General features: G+C 40.0%; 1 long non-coding RNA gene across 1 annotated transcript in view; it reads left to right on the top strand.

Annotated features, from left to right (window-relative positions):
• Positions 1–6,813, top strand: part of LOC109368263 — a 75,435-nt gene extending 68,622 nt beyond the window's left edge. The window contains exon 3 of the long non-coding RNA XR_002116120.1: positions 6,652–6,813. This is a non-coding gene — a long non-coding RNA (uncharacterized LOC109368263). The remainder of the gene's footprint in view (positions 1–6,651) is intronic.
• Positions 6,814–21,361: the final 14,548 nt, after the last annotated feature.

The raw sequence follows: 21,361 nt of genomic DNA, 5'->3' as shown, positions 1-21,361 counted from the left end.
TCCTGCCCCATTCTGAGCTGCCCATTGGTTTTGCTGTCTATCCAACCAGCAGACCCAAAACAGCAGGGGCACCTCAAAGAGCAGCATGTGAATGGTTAAAAGATTCCTCAAAGCTGTTTTGTGAACCTCTCACTTGGTGAGCATTTAGTCAGTCTCTGTTGCCTTCCAACTTTACAGTTATTCCATAGGAGAAATAAATCTTGAGAGGAAAAATAATTAGAATAGAACAGAATAGAACAGAATAGAACAGAACAGAACAGAACAGAACAGAATAGAATAGAATAGAATAGAATAGAATAGAATAGAATAGGGTGGAGTGGGGTGGGGTGGGATAGGATAGGATAGGATAGGATAGGATAGGATAGGATAGGATAGGATAGGATAGGATAGGATAGGATAGAACAGAACAGAACAGCTTGGTTTGGAAGGAACATAGTAACTCATCCAGTTCTACTCCTGTGCTATGTTCAGAGTTGCTACGTTAGTTCAGGCTGTCTAAGGCCCCATCCAACCTGGCCTTAAACACCTGTGCTTCTCTGAGTGACCTGTTCCAGCACCTCACCACTCCTATAGTGAGAAAGTTCTTCCCTGTCTCTAAACTACCTCTACCCTCTCCTAGCTTAAAACCACCACTTCTTGTTTATCACTATATGCCTCTATGAAAAGTCTCTCTCCATCTTTCTTACGAGTACTGGAAGACTGCAGTAAGGTCTCCTTGGAGCTTTGTCTTCTAGCTGAACAACTGTCTCAGCATGTCTTTGGAGGAAAGGTGCTCCAACCCTCTGATCATGGCTCAATTGTGGTATTACATTAATATCTGGTGATGCTGCAGTCACATAGGGTACCAGTGCCCACCCCAGAATATTCTCTCAATCTATGTGTGCAGCTCTGCAGAGGAACCCCAGGAAAAAGGATAATTTAAAAGATCTTCCATGTGGAGCTAATATTGAACTGGGGAACTTTTCATCTACCTGTGATGGATATAGTAGTGATCAATTCTGTGATACAGAGGGTACAGGTGAGGACAGATAGGCAAGAAGAACATATCTGTGGGCTTACCTGTGCCTGCTACTTAGCAATCTATAACACAGTCAAAATCAAACACGAGTCAAAAATAATCATTTTTAAAAGCACTGTAAATTTTATCTGCTTCACGAACAGCAAAAGCATGCACAGAAGTTCAGATGTGCACAGGACTCTACCTGTGCTCTTTCCCCTGAATTTTTTTGTATGAAAGTTCAGGCAGTAGGTTGTAGCTCATATTGCAATTGCCTTAAGTGAATGACACTGAAGCTGGGAAGGAGCTCCTCTTTTGCTGTGTCCAGTCATCTGCACTTGTTTTCTGGTGCGGTTTGAGGAACTGTGTAACCGTGTTGCCTTTCTCCTCTCTCTCTGGGCTTTCTTCCTCTTTCTGTCTATGCCCTGCTCCTCCTCTCCTGTCTCCCTGTGCTGCTTGCTTGTGCCCAGTCCCAAGCAGTGGCTCACATAAATCTTTTCCTGTCATAGTTCAGGCTTCTTTCCTTCTGAACACTGTATATGCCCAATACCTCAGGAGGAGATTTTGCCTGCCAGCTGAAGAACAAATGGGAAAATTGAGAAGGCTGCTGTCACCAGGATGTGGCAGGGGCTGACTGTGTCTGGGGTGGCAATGAGGAAGGCAGTGCATGGACCTCGCTGACAAGGGTCCATTCCACTGCCACAGGGAATCAGCCTCTGCTGACTAGTTTTGTGTTACCATAGGCTACATCTGACATCTGATATAGTTTGTGTAATGCTAGCTCTCAACTGAGCCCTGCAACCTGCTAATGGAACTACTGGAGAGACTCCAGCAGAGGGCCTCAATGATGATCTGGGTCCTGGAGCATCTCTCTTAAGAGGAAAGGCTGAGGAGAGACCTGTGACTATTCAGGCTGGAGATGACTGAGAGGGCTTTTTATCCACACTTACAAGTATGTAAAGAATGGATGTCAAGAGAATGGGGCCAGACTCTTTACGGTAGCGCCCGGCAACAGAACAAGGGGCAGTGGGCACAAACTGAAACACAGAAATTCTGTACAAACATGAGGAAAAACCTCTTTACTGTGAATGTGACAGAGCACTGGAACAGGCTGCCCAGTGAGTCCATGGAGTCTTCTTCTCTGGAAATACTCAAAACCCACCTGCATGCTTTCCTGTGCAACTTACTGTTGGGAAGCTGCTCTAGCAGGGATCTCCAGAAGTTCTTCCAATGCCTACAGTTCTGTGATTCTGTGCCTTTCCAGCCAGTTCCTTGAAGTGCCCAAGGTTGCTAGAAGGAGAGCATCAGAGGGCTGCTTATTAAATTAGTTCTTTCTAAGTATTTTTTTAATCCGGAAAAAATGAAAGTCAACAAATCAATGACTGTGGAGAAGGACAGACTGCATTTTTGTCTTGTTCCAGTTTTTTAGGTGATAATACACATAACTGACCAAGGATGCCTTTGTCTAACATCTGAGTTCTTCATTTGTTTTTTATCCCATTAGAATGGAGAAGGAGTTTAGGTTCCTCATCTGTGCCACAAGTAAATAGGTTAGAGTTAAAGTGCAAGAAAATAGGCTGTTCCTCATGGATAATTATAGTACATTTTTCTAAGCTGGGCCAGCACTGTTCTGAAATTGCAGCAGGGCAAAGTACTTCACCACTAATTTAGGCAAATTTGACGGTAGCAACAGTCAGTACATTTTAACAGAATAAACGAATACTGTTAATAGGAGACACAGTTGTTATATCTAATTTGAAGATGTGTCTAGAGTCAAATTGAGTGTGTCGTTAGATTAAGAAGGCATCAGACTACTGAAGGTTTTTTTACTTTCCACACCAACTTCTATCTGAGTATTTGTTACCAGCAACCCAGGCTTTGGAGCTTGTGTGATAGAAGTTTTTATCAGCTCTGGAGGAAAAGTGAAAGTGGAAAAAATTACAAGGCTTGTGTCTGTAGCATTTTATGGATTGACATAACTCTATTATTGTTCAGTAATATTAAAAGTTGACATCAAGAGAAAGACTGATTGAAACCATTTTAATATCAAATGCATCTGCAAATGCAAAAATAGATTTAAGACCTGAAGGGTGTCCAGGATCATTTCAATGTCACATACAAGTTTGGCAGTCCTCTTTCCTTTGATTTATCTGCTCTCTTGCTGAGTTCATAGCCTCCAGGACTGGCTCCTTGCTGTAACACTTTCATAAAACACAATGGTATTATTAAATCATTATGCATATAATACAAATGATAATAATAGTTTTGAATTACTATTTCCTTTAAAGTACATCAAATCTTGCATTTCTTTATTTAAATTACTCCTTTTAAGGATTTTTTAAGTGCACTGAGTAAACTGCAAAAATACTAAACGAAGTAATGGGAATATAAATACTTCTCAGCTGACAAAACAATATATAACTTAAGCAATTATTTTCTCTTCCTTTAAATATAATACAGATTTCACATACCTTTCCTGTGTTTATATATATTTTTTTTTCCGCAGAAGTTATGACTACAAGGGCTCAAAGACCTCATGCAAGAATTATTTTTGATAAAAAATTTCACAAGTAGACAGTGATTATTTTGTTAGCTATGTGGAGACCTGTGAAATCAATAGACATTTCTGAAAACTGTTGCTTTTTTGGAAGTAGTGTCTATCTACTGTAGTTCTGGTATTTTCTGACTTTAACTGCTTTCATTTGCACCTAAAACATTTTTAATATCTACTCATGATGCACTGTCTCCTATATAATTGTACAGGAAAAGATTTTTTTTTTCAGTGGTCTGTGCTGAGCATTTGCCAGCAACTTGACTTCAGTTTTACTGTTTCATTAAATGGCCCAAGTTTTCTTCCCTTGCATAGAGCAAGTTTTAAAGGCCAAAATAATATGTCTGGAATTGCAAGAATGAATGGGGAATCAGATAGTGAAAACACACAGCTCTGACCTATTGACCGGCGATCCAGCATTCACAAACAATTACTTGTTTCTTGTCTAACTGAATTTACTGTCCTTAAATCCTTCCTTAAAACTCACTTTCACATTAGGTGACATTTGCAAAGCAGTTTGGCTGAGTTCTATCACCTAATTTGGCCATCTAAGAGACATTTAAGTGGTAAATGTAGACTAGTTATCTAGGTGCCTCTCACAGTCAACGGACACTACCACATCCAGAAAGTGACTCATCACATCTTAAAATATGTCAAATGAATGGACCATTTCTTAAATTGTCTCTCTCCTTGGACTATAGCAACAACCTAAATGACAGAAACTGAATACTTAACTTTTACACATTTAAAGTTAGGCAAGATAAATCCCACTACTAGTGCTTGTGTTGGATATACTGTCTCAATTAACTTTGTCTTATTGTATCTCTGTCTCGTTTGTAGTAACTATATATAATCCTGTTTATTCTAGACATATGTTCTTTTTTTTTTTTTTCTTCTACACATAAATTGCAAGCTCTTTAGGGTAGGAAGACAAAGTAGTCCATAAGCTTTGTCACAGGGAAAGAAAAAAACAATAAGGAATAATTCTGGTGCCGATGAACAATCTTTTAATACATATCCTTTAAGCAATCTACAGCTGCTTATTTACACAGTCAAATTTATGACATCTGGACTGATTCTGGAAACTCCACTCTCACAGTTAGTACTACAGAGGGCAATAGAAACATTCAAGTTAATAGGGAGTTTGAAATCTGTGAGAAGACATGCAAAAATCAGAATTACTTCCATCAGTAAGATTTGCTGAATTAAGCCTTCAATTTGCCATCTGCAAATGTGGCCCTATAAAGATGTATGAAGATTTGCCACCCAGTATTTAACAGCTCCAGATTGTGTTATGTGATGGCTCATATTGCATAAATACATGGTATTTCTGAATTACTTTGGAAGGATATAAAAACATTGCTTTCTTTGCTGATTGTCTAGTGAAATTTCATACTCTTGAATTGTATATAGCTGCAAGCCACGTTTCTTCCTTTTCTTATTTTTAATTAAAATTTATGAAAACAGGAGCTAGAAACAATAACTCTGGTACATTAAATAAGAAATTCTTGGCTATCTTCTGATAGGATTAAACCCTCAACAGTGAAAAATAACTATCCTCTTCAGAATGAGTAAGGCTATGACAGTTTCTGAAGTTGTTGTCTTAAACAATCTGTAATGTCACTGTCCTCCTACACTAAGCCTGCTGGATTCTAACAGTCCCCATCCAGCCTGTAAAATACATTCACTTTGCACAGATTCTTGAGAAGTTCATTCTGATACTATCGCACCTAACTTAGTCTTCTCTACAAGTTCTTTCATTATAATTAAGAAATTCATAATTTTGGCTGGTTGCAATGAATCCTTCTGCCAGCTGGAATAAAAAGAAAAATTATTTCATACGCTTTAGAGAATTATGATGGAATGAATATGAACTAGACTCAGAAATGGCAGTTCCCTGTGTCACTTATCATGTGAAGTCAGACAGAAAGAGCTCCTTACCTTGCCGACCATGCATTTAGATTTTGTAGAGCACTTAATCACTACCAGCTATCAAAATGTCTCATTAGCTACTGTTCATCGTTGGCATTAAACACATAGCTGCATATTCTGTAGCACAGTGTTAAAGTAATTTCACAGAATATCTTCTTCCAACTCCAATGGAGACAGGGTATTACCCATAATTAAAAAAAAACAAAAACAACAGTAACTGCCCTGATTACCCATGTAATAAGAATTTTAAGTATCATATTACTCAGCTTGGCAAGAGTTTGTAAATATTCAAATGATAGGTTACTATCTATGAGATTGAAACATCTAGTAATAAATGTGTCTGCATATTTCAAATCCCTGGATCAAACTGGTGTCATCCAAGAGTTCAGCAATTGTGCTTACCTCCTTAGCAACATTTTAAATCAAACATTTCACAAACCTTATAGCAATGCTGGCTTTCACAAATCAGTCTCAGACTAAGCTATTAAGAAATTCACTTTTCTATTTCTATTGCTAGAGTGGCAATTAAGTTTTTACATTGTGTGGTGAGCTGGATCAGTCATTGGCATCCATGGACAACTGTTCACAGTGTAGGCAGTCAGGCTACATTTTTTCCCTCAAAGAATTTAAGGATCTCTTACTCCTTGCCTGCGTCCATACTGATTAAAGCTTCCAGTTTCCAGAATCTACATATAGGTCATGGATATCCCATGAGCAATCTTGAGAAGAAAAAGTGGCTGATATACAGGCACATGGTCATTGGACCCAGTGCTGAGGTTGCTGTGAAAACAAGATGGGAGGTCATCAAACGGAGATGTACTGCTTTGCTCCTGAGTCCTACCTCTGATCTGAGTGACTGGAGAACCTGAATTCTGGGGTTCAGACATGCTTCCACTGAAAAGATGCATCTCTCTCCTTTGTGCAGTTTCTTTAAATTCTCATGCTGTTGCCAAGTCAAGTTGTTTGAAATATGTTCTGTGGTGCTTAAGTATTTCCTGCTGGATTTTCTTATGCAATAATTGGATTGCCTTATACCTCCTTTTGCACTTATAAATGATCCACCTATTTTTAAATTATGTAACTAAATTCCTTGTATATTTTTCTGTATGCATCGGTACAAATACTAACAGAAATATTAGAATTAATAATAGCATCTCTGGTTGTTTTCTAGGCTCTGAATCAATCCCTGATACAAAGGACCTGACCCTGTTTCTATTTAAGTCAGCTTAATTTCTCAATTTTCCTTGGGCAGAGATGATCTCATTATGATACTTGAGAAAAACTTGTTTTACTTTTTCCCTACAGTTTTTGCTGTCCTTCTGTAAAACTGAAGTATTACCAATATGTAATTATATGTAATAAATATAAATAATAAACCTTATTTAGTCAAAACGTTCATGAGTAGGGATGTTTTTAATGATAGGAGGGAAAAGAAAGAAAATCAATAAGCTATATTCCTCATCAAATCCTGTGAATACCAAAGACACATAGATTGTCCCTTAGGACAGTGGCACAGGCATGAAAAATCCCAGGCTGCTGCTTGTAAGAATATGATTGAGGCTGTATGCAATCCAGCAGATAGGGGGGCCATGAAGGTCGCTCCCTCTGTGAGCAGTCCAAGAGTGATTACTGCACGGGGCATTGTGAAGAAGGCTATAACCCCCTTGGTCTCCTTGACAAACCCACCATGGTCTTCCTTGGTCAATGTCTCCATTTGCACTTTTCTCTCACAGCTTTTTATTTCCCTTCTGTCATACTTAAACACTGAAGTGGAATAAGTGATACATTCCAAATTCAGTGCATGAAAACTCCCTGCTAAGTCCCACGAACAAAATTACAAGGTATGATGAAATCTTACACTTACCAGTTATTAGATCTGTCAAATGAATCATGCTTCTGGGGAATCAGATGGTTGGATTTCTACATACATAGTTCTAAGTGAAGAAAATGAATGTATTAGAATAAAAGTTTACTGTTTGATGAATTTGGGCAGATAATTTCTTCAACCTTTCCTGTAAACAGAATGTAGGAATCAAACAAATGTAGCATGACGCAGATAATAAATATTATAGCCCATGCTAAGTTATTATAATTGCAATTTATAATTATTACTGACCCAGATCTTGAGGAAGGAGGTGCTTTTCTGGATGATTTCCAAATCATTCTTTTTGGCCCTAGACACAGACTCATTGTGGAGTATCACAAAGATTTTTTGCTTCAGAAGCAGGAAGGATAAAACAAATAGAACAACATTAAGAAAAAATAAAAATCATTTGATACAGTGAAGCTTAGGACAGATTTATTTTGCAAATGTTTACAAAGGGAAAAAGCATGCATTGAAATATTTTTTCTGTAGTTCCTTTGATTGTTGAGTTCATTTGTGGCTTTCCTCTTATGTTCTGATGGGTAAAATGCAATTAAATATGTCATTGGGCAAATACAAAAATGTAAACTTTTTTGTTGTTGTTGTTAATGGCAGTAATTACCACTGGATTTCTCTTCAATTGCAAATTCAGTATTAGCTCTGAAGTAGCCAGAGCCAAATCCTATTTGTTCTGTTTTTCGAGATACAGCACATTCCAAGAATCCCTTTATAGCAGAGCTTCAGATGGAAATGAGGAACACAGCCTAACTCTAATCCAATTCAGTGCCTTGCTCCTGTGAATAATTATGTAGTACTGGAAATGATCAAACCTTTAGTGATACCTAGTGACTACTTCAATGGCTAAATTGTAATTTAAGCATGAGAGAAATTTCTTATAGTGTATGCCATACAGAATAGGCTGGCCAAAACTGGCCTGAATTATTGAGGAAAGCAGCAAACCATACAATCGTAGAACCATTAAAGTTGGAAAAGACCTCTAAGATCATTTCATCCACCCATCAGCCCATCCCCATCACGCCCACTGAACCATGGCCCTCAGTGCCACATCTACATGCTACTTGAACACCTCCAGGTATATTGCTTATCAGGGAAACTTTCATCTTTTTCCTATGTATGTCATCTGCTACAGCTATGGAGAACATTCAGTGGCCCTGGCTTCCAGCACCTCATGGGAAGCAAGCTGAGGTGTGGAGCTGGCTGGAGAGGAGTGCCCACTTCAGCTGCCCACTGCTGAAATCGCCGTAGGCATGGTCACTAGGCACAGGTACTGCTCAGTCCCTGCAGAAAAAAATCCCAACCAACTCAAGCTTAAAATTACCATATATTTTAAAGTGAAAGAAACTCCACACACACACACACACACACACAAAAAGCAAAACATTAAAAAACACCCTTAATACATTTAACGTGGAACTAAAGTATTTTTTGTGAGATGCCTGGCTTTGGCAGTGCAACAGCTTCAAAGGAAGATAATGCACATCTGTGGGATTTCATCTCTTTAATTATATTCCCGTTATACAACAAAGAGTGACTTGGATATTGGCTTTATGGATGTTCTATTGAACTTAACTCTGACTTGTAAATTTCCTTCTGGTACAAAGTGTTCTCTGATGTTTGCTGTTGTAATAGCTATTTTAGATTGTCTGCTTCTAAGAGGGTTACGTTTTAAAATCCATTGCCAAGGATAACTCTCATTCTTTACTGTATAATTCTTTAAATCTGAGAAACACAATAAGTAAAAGAGATGTTCTTTCCAAAGAAAGTTGAAGTTTTGAAGTTTTATCTTGCGTTTCGTTTGTTTGATATAATTCTGCTATCTTCTTGTTGGAAAAATAGTGTCCGGAAACACTGATGATGTGTCTTGTACTTCCATTAATAAACTCTTGCCAGATAAATTATTGCCAGATCTCCTCAGCCACTGTCTTTATTAACACGGTTACGTTTCTCCTTTGGGTCAGTAGTCTGTTCAGTCATCTGTCCAACACAGTGTGCTGCTGGCAGGCTGAGGGGCTCAGTGTCCCAAAGAGTAAAGTACTCTTGTGGCAGAAGTTACAAAATCGTAACATCTATCAGCTCACATGTTTTTTTTTAATTGAGAAACGGGTTTATAAAAAACAGCCATGGCAGATGCATTTCCCTCAGAATACAAAGGACAAAACACCTCAGTTTACTAAAATAATTTGTTTGGGTCTGACTAGTTGCCAGTTTTCCATCTGGTACAAGGCTTCTATTCAGTGAAGCAACCGCAAGCTGCTGTGTTCGTGAGGAGCAGTGTAGTGTCCCTCCCACTCAGCAGGACCCATTTAGAGGCTTAGGTTTATCTTCTTATTTGTATTTATTGCACAGCTAAACGCTTCTTCCCCATCTAACTCTTTCTTCCACCGTGTTCCCACAAATCTGTGTAAGGAGATTAATAAATAAAGCTTCAACTGATAACCAGATCAATAAGACTTTGTACTCCTGAGATTTTGTGGTTGGCAGAGAAGTGGATTTTCAGCATTCTGAACTAATTTCCATAAAAATCAGGAGAAGCTCCTGTTGATTTGGATGGAGCTTGTCCCAGGAACTACATAGAGCCTTAAATTACAAATCTACTTTCTAAAAAGTGGTGCTAGAAAAATGACACAACCATGTTACATTTTTATATTGCTCTGATTTGTTCCAGACAAAATGTATCTGATTTTACAAGTGGAAAAGAAAGCCATCTCCTTTCCCCTAATGTATTAAGTTGCCAAAACTTGGCTCTGTCAGCTTGCTTAGATGCTGCATGTCAGCTTGGATTCTTTCTCTTGTTTTTCCAGTGTGTTGTCACCAGCAGGCTGGTTCTGCCATCAGCAACACTTGGTGATCAGATAGAGTTCAGTAGCTCAGCACACACACAGCATGTGTACATCTGATGTTGTACAGAATAAATAACAGAATCTATTCTACTTCCTCTGGTTGGCTTAGCTATGCAGAGCTAATAGGAATAAAAAATAACTCCCAAACCTTCACAAATCAGTATCTGAGAAGACACTTGACCCAAGGCTGCAAAAATAATGTCCAAACTTCTGCAGGCTCCGATGGGAAGGTGCGCTGCCTTGAAAGATCAGAGTCCACCCTTCCCTCCCTCCCCCCTCACTGCTCCTCAAACTCTGTAGTTAGATGTCCACTCAGCAAGGTTGGATCTGAATTTTCCTGCAGTACTGGCTCACATTATGCATACATGTTGGCACACATTCAGCCTGCAGTGTTTCTCTGCTGATTGCCAAAATGCAGGCTAGTAACTCAGATATGCTTGTGGGGCTGGGATAGGAATATCTGGCCACTGGGAACAGTACAAGAACTTTATTGTCTTCCATAGTCCATCATAAACCAAGAATGATTAGCCACATGTAAGTGAGCTGGCTTTGGATTTTAAATCCTAAGACATAAAGCATTCCAATCTACTTCAATTATGTATTTTTTTTTCCATTGCTCTGTGGAAAAAAAAAAAAAGCTTCATTCCAGCACAACAAAATCATTAGAGGATATCAAGAGGCAGCTGAGGATTGCTTGTGTCCTGTCATGCAAACTTATGTATGTAAGTATAGACATATAATAGTATATATAACATATAATAGAACTTTGGTTTATATAAGGTGCACCACTGAAAGTGGGTCATTTCTGCATGTCTGTTGAGACTAGGAATTTAGCAGGTTAGTCAGATGCAGAGTTATACAAGCATGGTTCAAAAAGCAGTGCTTCTGTAGACTGTTTCAAAAATCTGATTCAAAATCTGCAATTCATTCAAAAGCTGACCAGAGAGATAGGGAAGGAACACAACTAAAAATTAAAACATTGGTAAGAGAGATGGGATTTTCTCCAGAATCGTACTGAGGAACTGACAGTGAGAGCTGACTTCATGGATTCTGCAGTATTATGCTCTCATATCCATTAAAAGAACTGCTGAAAAATTAAGCACCATGCAGGAGTTCAAGAAATCTCTCAGTCATGTGTTTCTTTTTCAGTCGTGACACAGTTCTATGTCTGTAACAGAAAGAAGCAACCTACCATTTGTTTTAAACTTAGACTCCCAGCAGCCTTCTCTCATATAACCTAAAAATAGTGGTATTAAAATATATCCATCCAGTTCTCCGACTGGACTTCTTCCAGCATGTTTATGTGCAAGACGTGTCTTACAAGCCTGCTGAGATAAAGAGGCCACTCTTCCTCTCCTCCTCATCTCTGCACGGTCCTCCACAACCAACAGTACGTGCTTTGGTACCCTTCAGCTGTTCAGCTCCCTCCTCATCTGTATTCCCACAGCTGGCACCACCAGCTCTACGAGGTGGGAATCCTGGTTCTGGTGAAGAAAGGAGCAGTTCCTTTCTGGTGGAGAAAGGACCACAGTGGCATTAGAGCAGAGAATAGCATGGGCAAGTTGGGCACTGCTCATCCACCCTGATTCCAGATAGAGAGAGAGAATTTCCTTATCTTCCTCTGTTTCTAACTCAGCCATACGTTTGTGTTCTGTACATGTAAATTAGCAGAAGGTTTGTTGCTAACTCTAATGGGATTGAAATTTATCCCACTCTTCACACTTCTGCTTACAATAGTAAGTGGAAGAAATGGAATATCAGTATGCTCTTACAAAGAGATGCACACAGTTAAGTACATTTGGGTGAAATTCAACCCTGTTGATGTCAATATGAAGTCAGTCTATTTTTTCACTACGCCTCTGTTTAGCCCACACTTGAGAAGAAAACATACACAGACACTGAAGTGTTATATATTTAAAATAAACATCACAGGAATTGAATGGCAAAAACTACCTAATTGTTTTTATCTTTGGTCACTACTAAGAAGGCTGCCTCCACAGCAGCTTAGTACAGAAGCAGTAATATTCCTCCATCTTTTTCTCATTCCTCTGTAGCAGCTTTCTTGGTAATACCCTCAGTAATTTGGAAATGCAGCAGCAGCATATTGCAATATTATATTGAATACTGAGGAATAGCATCTGGTGTCAGTACCAACCTTTGTTTATTACTGTGAAAAAATAACAGCAGTGTATCACGCAGATCTAATCTGAGAATTGTATATTGAAGTTATTATGTAATTTCGTTTGTTTCCACCCTGTAAGATGCTCTGTTTGTACTTGTGTATTTTGTTTTAAGGTGTTCATGACTGTTTACAATGATTTATTTTATTACTGTGCAGTGAGATACCAGGTACCAGAACTGACTTTGCTTCTCTTTCTTATCACTCTGAGTTTGTTGGAAGTAGGTTTGACTTCAGAAAATTCAAATTGTTCCAGCAGTCTTTGTTATGTACCTAATGCAGTACATTAAGTTGCTTTCTCAATCCTCTGCTTTGTCTATTAGGCTTTAGGAGTGTAGTGAAGTTGTACTTAAATTTACTGAATTAGCTTTGTTTACTGTTTACCTGTTACACTCAAATGGTTCTGCTGAAGTGAGTAAACAGTCTCTGCTGTTTATTGTCAGAGAAAAGAAACAAGGAGGATTAAAATCCACTGTGAGAACAAAGCAGAAGATGGTGGCAGTCCCAGTAATACAACTTAAGTCTCTTGATGCTTATGCCTTTTGGCATCACCCAAACAGAACCAGAGATACCCTGTCCGGTATCCCCACATAAGCTGGGCTAGTGGGGATTCAATTCTGCAGACGAAGCTTTCAAGGTAGATGTCTCTGTACATTCATAGGTGGATGCTGAGCAGTACATAAGATGCTTTAATTTAATATACTCTTGGAAGTCTAATATTCTGCCAAACAGTAATTTTTCTACAATAACCATTAATTTCCATTTCTAGAAGGTAAACTATTTACATCTTTTCAGTACGGTGGTCTACCTGTAAACTATGCAAAACTGTTCTGGGAAGAAGATGTAACATATACGATCTTTAAAAAAAATACATATATGCATGTCTGTGTATGTTTCATAGGTAAGCTTAAGAAATGTGAGAAAGATGAGTGGAAGGTGAGGTGGGCTGAGAACTGTTTGACCAGCAGAGCTCAGAGGGTTGTGAGCAGTGGCACAGAGTCTGGCTGGAAGCTACAACTAGCAATATTCCCCAGGAGTAAGTATGGGGTCTGGTCTTGTTCAACATCTTCATCAGTGACCAGAACAAAGGGATAGAATGCACTGTTAGCAAGTTTGTTGGTGGTACAAAGCTGGGAGGAGTGGCTGACACACCAGAAGGCTGTGCTGCCATTCAGTGAGACGTGGACAGACTGGAGAGCTGGGCAGAGAGGAACCTGATGAAGTTTCACAGGGGCAAATGTAGAGTCAAACAGATGTTCTGAGAAGACAAACTGTGCTGTGCTGTGCAAATAAGTCAAAGATTCCAGGTTTTTGTGGTAAGACTTCAGGTTACACAAATGTCTGCATTGCAGCAGTTCCTACAAGAAGTGGCATCACCAGTTTTGCAACTTTAGCAAAGTTATTCTTTCACAGAGAATAAAAAGATTCTATTTTTTTAAATGTGGAATCGTTCACATCTGTTTTAGTTACTTCTAAGGCTCAACAACATTAGGTTTTTCTTGGGAACACCAGGATCTGTCACCTGATGGCCTTCTGCTGAGCTCCAGCTTCCCTGAACAGTGAGCGCTGGTGCCTATGGAGCCAGCATGAACTGATCTTAAGTAGAAGTGTAGCACACCCACAACCTAGGAGAGGAATAACTCTTCTGGATGTTTTCAGAGTCTGCTGAATTGTAAAAAAAAAAATGCAGTGGTTCTGGAAAACACATCATACTATGAGATCAGAAAGAACTGATATTTGTTTTCAGATTATATGATGAATATTTCCAGGATGATCAAGGAGGACTGTTTATAATATACAGTGTTTGCAAAATATTATATCTTATTTATAAGAAAGAAAAAAGAAAGCTTAGGTAATATAATGGTTAGAAAGGTAATGTGGTAAACTAGCTTTGTACATTTAGATATTAATATTCAAATGGTTTATGAACAGAATTGAAACTTTGGTTAAAATGTCAAGCTGGGGATGGCATTTTATGCCTGCCCCCTGCTATTTCCTCCCTTCATTGAGTTTGCTCACAGAGAAAATTATTAATGGGTCATAATCATAGGTTAGACTGCCAGAATTTCACTTCGCAGTAAGTATCAGCAGTTCTTCCCTTTCTCCTTTCACAAAGGGATGTCCATTTCACTGGAAGAGGAATAAGCAGGCTCTTTCCTTCTGACCCCTGTTAAATTGCTTGGCATGTGTTTCCTTTGTTTGTTTCTTTGTTTTTGCAGTTCTCATTTCCAAGACTTTTCCTGTAGACTGTCCAAGTTCACTTCAAAAGTGAAAACTAAGTATATCTGCACAGCAGCTCGCTGTATGTTGGCTGTCTGAAATGAAAGGCGTGAAATGACCAATCTATAGCTCTTCAGTTATTTGAGTCCACCCCAGCTGTGCCACAATTCATATTGTTAATCCTTTTTGAAACTCCAAAATTTAACCCTATTTTGAAGGTTTGTGGATTTTTTTTGTATCATAGACCTCTCTCACAGTAGAACTCTGATCCTGCCATATGTAAGATGTCACCTATGATATGATTAGAACACCCGAGCTTCTGATTTTCTTGTTAGTCCAGCGTCAGCCTTCCTCTCTCAATATAAACAGATAATGGTTTTTGGGAACAATTGAACCAATTACATTTATATTTTCACTTAGGGTCTCCCTGACCCTAAGACAATTTACTGGAGCAGTTTTGCACCATTATGTGGTACTTTACAACAGGCTTTGTTTGGTCCAAGAGGCATCAGAGCATCATGAGGATGGGCACCTCCATGAAGTCAGAGTAGCTGGGAGGCAAGAGTGACAGCAAGGCTGGCTGAGGGGGCTTGACCAGCAAGGGAATTGATCCCACAGTCCCTGAGCAAGGTGACAGTCCCCACTTTGCCAGGTAGGCTCTCGGTGATTAGGTAGGTCTGAAGCCAAGCACAGATGTCAAGTCAGCAGGCCAGGATTGAGATCAGGATCAGAATGAAGAAGTCAGAAAGCCAAGTGCAGACACAGCTGTGGCATAGCTCAAGCAGGAGCCAAGAATTTGGGCATGAGATTAAATGCAGACTGTTTCCTGGTTGGGCAGCTGCACTACACCAGAGTCAACCTTGAAACAAACATCCGGGAGGGGTGAAGAGGTTGACACTAGGATTGACCAGTGGCAGTAAGTCTTGATATCCTTCCTCAGCTTTATTCTGATTGTGGCTACAGCTGAGAAAAGAAGAACATAATCTATTTCTCTGTCTACATCAGAAAAAAACCTGATTTATGGATGCCCCAGTCTCATCTGAATGTGTTTTTAACATGTATGTTTAAGATATTAATAGAATACTTTTAACTTGGAAATCCCTACATATTCTCATAGTGATATTGTTACTGTAGCAGAACATACTCCTACATGATCCTACTTGATTAGCCTTAAAAATACTTTAAAAACAGAAAGGAAGAACAGAGTCTTTGTCTATGATGCTAAAATCTATCTTGGAGAAACTGTCTATGAATTGCCATGGAAACATTTACTAATTGTCCATGTAGCCCATAAAAATAGTAATGCAAAAGGTAGATTTGTCAAGAAATGACACTTTGTGAGAGCTGACCTAAACCAGAAGAAGGGTTCTGAACAGTGTGTTATAGAAAAACCTTTTCGTCTCCAGAGTATCTCTTTGCACACTACAGTGAGATTATCTTGGCATTTGCCCAAATGGGACCATATTCCTACTGTAGAAGTGCAGTGTCACCATGACTCTTGATGCCCGTTCATAGTCCATTCTTCAAAACACAGGGATTACTGGACCAGGACACCCACCCATTCTCTGTCCCAGGTTTAAAGATGTGATTAGTCAAGTTCCTCTCTCTCTCTCTTTCTTTTTTTTTTTTCCATTTCTTTTTCATTATCCATAAAAAATGCTGCTTTCCAATCCTAGGTTAACTCTTCTGGGGTGGGTGTGATGCAAACCCAGTCATAGCTCATGCTCTTTGGAATTTGCAAAGTAATTTAAAAGCTCACAGCAAATCAGGGCAGCAAATAGGAGAGGCAGGACAGAAAAAAATACCCTCAGGTAAAACTACATTAGCCAGAAGTACATTTTGAAAGCTCTCAAAAGTTATTTTTTGTTTGTTTGTTTGTAAGTTATCTTCAACTAGTATTCACAGAATCTTGTATTAGCCATTCATGCTTCATTGACCAACCCTGAAAGCATCTGGGCTCTTAAAAAACACATAAACCAGAGCATTTTTAAGCTCTTGGTGTTAATTGCTGTGTAGCAAAGGAATCTGTCTGTTCTAGGAAATATTTCCATAGCTAAGTCTAAAAAATGTTCTGAAATGACAGCACATTTTTGCTCATGGCCAGTTCACACTGTCAGCCAGCAGCGAGCAGTTACTGACCTAACATGGTTGTGTACTACTGGATGTAAATCATTCTCTACTCATTACTTGGGTCATTTAATGTAGGTGGAGAATAGAACCAAACAAAAGGATGTCTCTTTGTTTTGTCATTGTTTTTCTTTTTTCTTTCTCTTCCTTCCTATTACTGAGGAATCTATTCCCTACCTGCCCCCTATGTGAGCAAGAAAATAATGTCTTCTCTGAAGTGAATTCCTCACCTATATATGAAATTAGTTTCTTCTGCCTTATTGTTTCTGCAGAAATAGAAGGAGAAATATATCTATGCTTTGGTTAAAATGAGACAGCATATGGAAGTGTGCCATATGGGCACTCTGAACACGTATGCTGGCATATTACTATGGAAGAAATCTTGAACAAAATTGCCATTTCAACCACTACATGTCTAGCACTGATTTTAAGCCAGTAATGCCCCCTGACAGAAATGATAACCAAAGAATTTTTCAGTTCATTTTGGATCAGAAAGAAGTAATTAAATTGCTTATGCTTGAAATGTTCCTATTAGAAACATCACATTTCTTTATTCTCTGAAACCCATGTTTCAATACATGAGCAGCCATGTGCATGAACAGGAGATCACTTAGAGCTTAGCCTTATACAGCTCTTCTTGCAGATCTCACTCAGGGATCACACAAATAATTAAGTAGGAAGGCAAGAGGTACCGGGTTGGGGCCAGAAGGAATGGCTACGGCAAAGCTATGCTGCTGGCAGAGAGTGAGGGTCACACACCAGGGAGCAGTGCAGCCGTATGGAGACAGGAGCTGTCCATGCAGACCACTGTCTCTTCACTAGATGGGAATGACTGCAGTGTTGAGAGCTTTCCTCTTTCTGAAATGTTCAGCTCTTAAAATCTTTTTTTTTTTTTTTCTCAGAGTATCAATGCTAGGATAATCCATTAAGTGATCCGTTTGTCTGTCCTTTTATTTCTTTGTGGATAGACCTTGTTGTATAGTGAGTTAGCTGAAGCAAAGCTCATGGAGGAAGCTTTGATCTGGATGAAGTTGTACCAGACTGTAAACTCAATTTACTCAAAGGATTGTTGCATGACAGTCACTGCTGGTTTAAAGCTAATGTGTTTAAAGCTAGTTCCGGTAGCCACTGTACACCACCATCTGCAGCAACCAGTCAGTGAAGGCCCTAGCAAGCTACAGTGCATCCTTCTCCATATGAGCTTTGCAAGTGCCAAGGGGGCATTACTCTTGCTCAGTTTCTGGCACATAATATTTCTCTATAATCTATCATTACTCTAATTTCTCACAGTGCGTAGCAGTGATGAGAGAAAGGCTGAATAGCAAAAAACTCACTAAAATGAACCATACAAATCTCTGTAGCATTTGACAGTCTCTGCCATTATTTGTTTTGCTGAATCTTGAAGCGATGTGTTTTGTCAAGGAAAGTAATTACTATCAACACAGCTTTATACCCAGGTGCAGCATGCACAGATTAAGCATGAGTGAAAAGAGACAAAATATTCTGCTTGGTGATTAACACTGAACATGGTTTCAGTGAACAAGGAGATGCCAAAGTTCTTGCATATGAAGGCTGATCAACAAAAATTGACAGCGCCAAACCATTACATGCTTTGGCTTTTCCACCTATTTGCTATCAGAAGGTGTGGATAACTGTGCTGTTAGACATCATATGGCTCAACAGCAGAACGCTGCAATTTTATTTTGCCAGTGACATAGGTCTTCAATGTCCGCTCAGACAAAACTGCCTGAAGAGGTGAACTAAAAGACTACTGAACATGTAAACGTAGGGTTAACACTCACATGCAAAGAGTCATTCCAGTGAGAAGTCTAAAATTCCAGCACTGCTTTACAAGGTAAAGGAGTGTAAGAGATGAGTCAACCCGAATACCTTGCCAGTACTGTGCAGTACAGTGGGGACATCTCAAAGGAAATAATGTTACAAATTGGCCAGGCAGCAACCGCATTTAACTGCTTAAATAAGATTCAGTCCCTGAAGGTCTTCACTTTCAAGAACAGACTGAATATTCAATTTATGTTATTTTCAACTTGACAGATGGATGTGAAAGCTGGAAATCTACCAAAAGTATAGGCAGTTGTGCAGGAAACCTGATGAAACACCCTAAAAAAAAAAAAAGAAGGGTTATTACAGCGGTCAAAGCGTACTCAGAAGAAGGGAGCGTTGGAAGGGACCCTCCCACGGGCCGGGTCGCCCCTCGGCGCAGCTGGCGGCCGTGACCACGGACAGCTCCGCCGCCGGCTGCAGCCCGCTGCTGGGAGGAGCCGGGTCTTACTTAAACGTCTGTGAAATTAATGAATAAGAAACCGTATATGTATATGTATATGTATATGTATATGTATATGTATATGTATATGTATATGTATATGTATATGTATATGTATACGTATATATTAATTCCACACACACCCTCCCACGAAAATACAGAGATGGACTTTTGGTCATTTATATTTCTATGCTTTAAAATAATCATCGTGGCACTACAGAATATATTGCAACAGTCTCTAAGGAAGCATGAGCAGCACAGCTTCAGACTCTCCTTCAGATACTGTTTTTCAATACCGTATGGGAATTGCTAAGTCACGATCTGAACCGATGATTGAGCACCTGGTGAGGGGACACAGCCAGCTCTGGGAGCGCAGGTGAAAGCAATTCACCTAACATCATTTAAGGGCTGACCGCCATAATGGAAGGTTCTCTACCTGCAGTTCCCTCCTGTTGGAGTATTTGGCAAGCCCTGATCCTTGCAATGAGTAGGCAGATCTTTCTTCAACGGGATTATGACCGTCACCCTTTTTTGGGTACTTTAGAACTGATTATATGCTATTGCCTTTCCCTACAAATACAGTTGGCCTCATCTACTCCCAAGTACTTCCCAGTTCCAGCCAGTTGTATTCCTGCCTCTGAATAAACCTCTGGTACAGAAACACAAAACTGCCCCACTGGTGAAACCATACAGAGGTTAGATGGGTTTACTTGCTGCTGGGTAGAAGCAAGAGATGCCACAAAGTCCAAAACCCTTAAGATATATCTCCAGAGAGGCTTTGAAAACAATGTCATCTGTTCCCGTGATGGTCACCAGTCTTGCTCCTGGCTCATTCACCTCATCTCAGCAGCTAGCTGTTTCCCCTCCCCTCCTACATCAAGATGCACTTTATGTCCTTACTACCCATCACTTTGCTCCTTCATCACTGATTTATTATTATTTTTTTTTAATCTTAGCATCACCCCTCCCCTCATCTTTTGCCATTGGTTCTTTTGCTGACTTGTTTCAATCCAACAGAGCTTCTCCTGCATGGAGCGACCAGCCCCACTGGATATGGGAAGTGATGGTTTAAGAGATATAGGCAGTTCAGTCACACTTTACATATTTATACTAGGTGAAAAACTGAAAAATTGTTTAAATAATAATGGATTTAATCCAGCTCATTATCTTCAGCTATTGAAAAGTGTGCAATTTTTGATTTTGCTAGAGCAAGAATAGTCCTTCCTTGTGGCTTTAGAAGACACTGAAACTTTTCCAGGCAACTGCTGAGTACGGTGATTTTCAAATCCTATAGAGCCAACAGCATAGTTAGGGGAGGCCCTCTGCAGTGTGCCTCCTGGAGTCAGGGCCAAAGTACCAGATAGTTGGATATCAAGGGGCAATTTTTCACTCAGAGGGTGGTGAGGCCCTGGCACAGCTGCCCAGAGGAGTTGTGGTGCCCCATCTCTGGAGGTGCTCAGGACCGGGTTGGATGGGGCCCTGGGCAGTCTGAGCTGGTGGGTGCCAGCCCTGCCCGTGGCAGGGGGTGGAACTGAATGAGCTTTAAGGTCCATTCTGACCCAAATCGTGCTGTGATTCTAAGGTTCTTTGATCTTAACAGAGACTCTTGGCTGCCTGCTTGTTCTCTTTCCTGCTGAGATCTGATATTTGTTGAGTTTTGCTGTCATTCATTCCATTACATAATTGAATTAATTCTAGTTTAGAATGAATATTAAGTTTTAGCTGGATTGTGAAGGTGTTGTATGCTTTTTGTGTATTAGTAATTAAATGGGGCTATGAGAAGCCAGAGTTCAGTGTATTCCAGCACACTGTACTTAGGTAACTGTTATGACAGTTGAGCAGCATGCATATTTTTGCAGGATGGTAACTGAGTGCCAACATCTTTACGTGTCAGCTGAGCCTGGGATGCTGCAAACACAGCAAGCACATGGATTGTACTTTCAGAGCAGGATGGTGCTATTAGGGAGCAGTGCTCGACAGGTTCAGATACTAACTGGAATGGCATTTTAATCGTTTTATCACCTTGGAACTGCGCTCCGCTCTCAGCTGTGCCGTTACTGCACCGCCCGGTCATGCTGATGGCATCCCTTTGCCGCAGGCAGGTGGGCGCTCCGTGTGCGCTCCCAGCGCAGGCAGCACGGAGACAGCTCAGCCCCGCTTTGCCCTTCTTTCTTTTTCTTTCGTTTCTTGTTAAATGCCAAGCATACTGCTAAGGAAGTGGTGAACAGAAAGAAGCCGAATTAGAACAGAAAGAAGGCCGGTTAGAAGCCGTGAGCCCGACGTGCGCGTATTTCGGCTGCGGCAGGGCTCGGCCGGTGCGCAGCGGTGCGAAGCGAGCCGGCCAGA

Source organism: Meleagris gallopavo, chromosome 6 (genome assembly GCF_000146605.3).
Source record: "Meleagris gallopavo isolate NT-WF06-2002-E0010 breed Aviagen turkey brand Nicholas breeding stock chromosome 6, Turkey_5.1, whole genome shotgun sequence".
NCBI lineage: Eukaryota > Metazoa > Chordata > Aves > Galliformes > Phasianidae > Meleagris > Meleagris gallopavo.
Note: the sequence above shows the minus strand (reverse complement) of the source record. Positions and strands in the feature narration are given on the sequence as shown.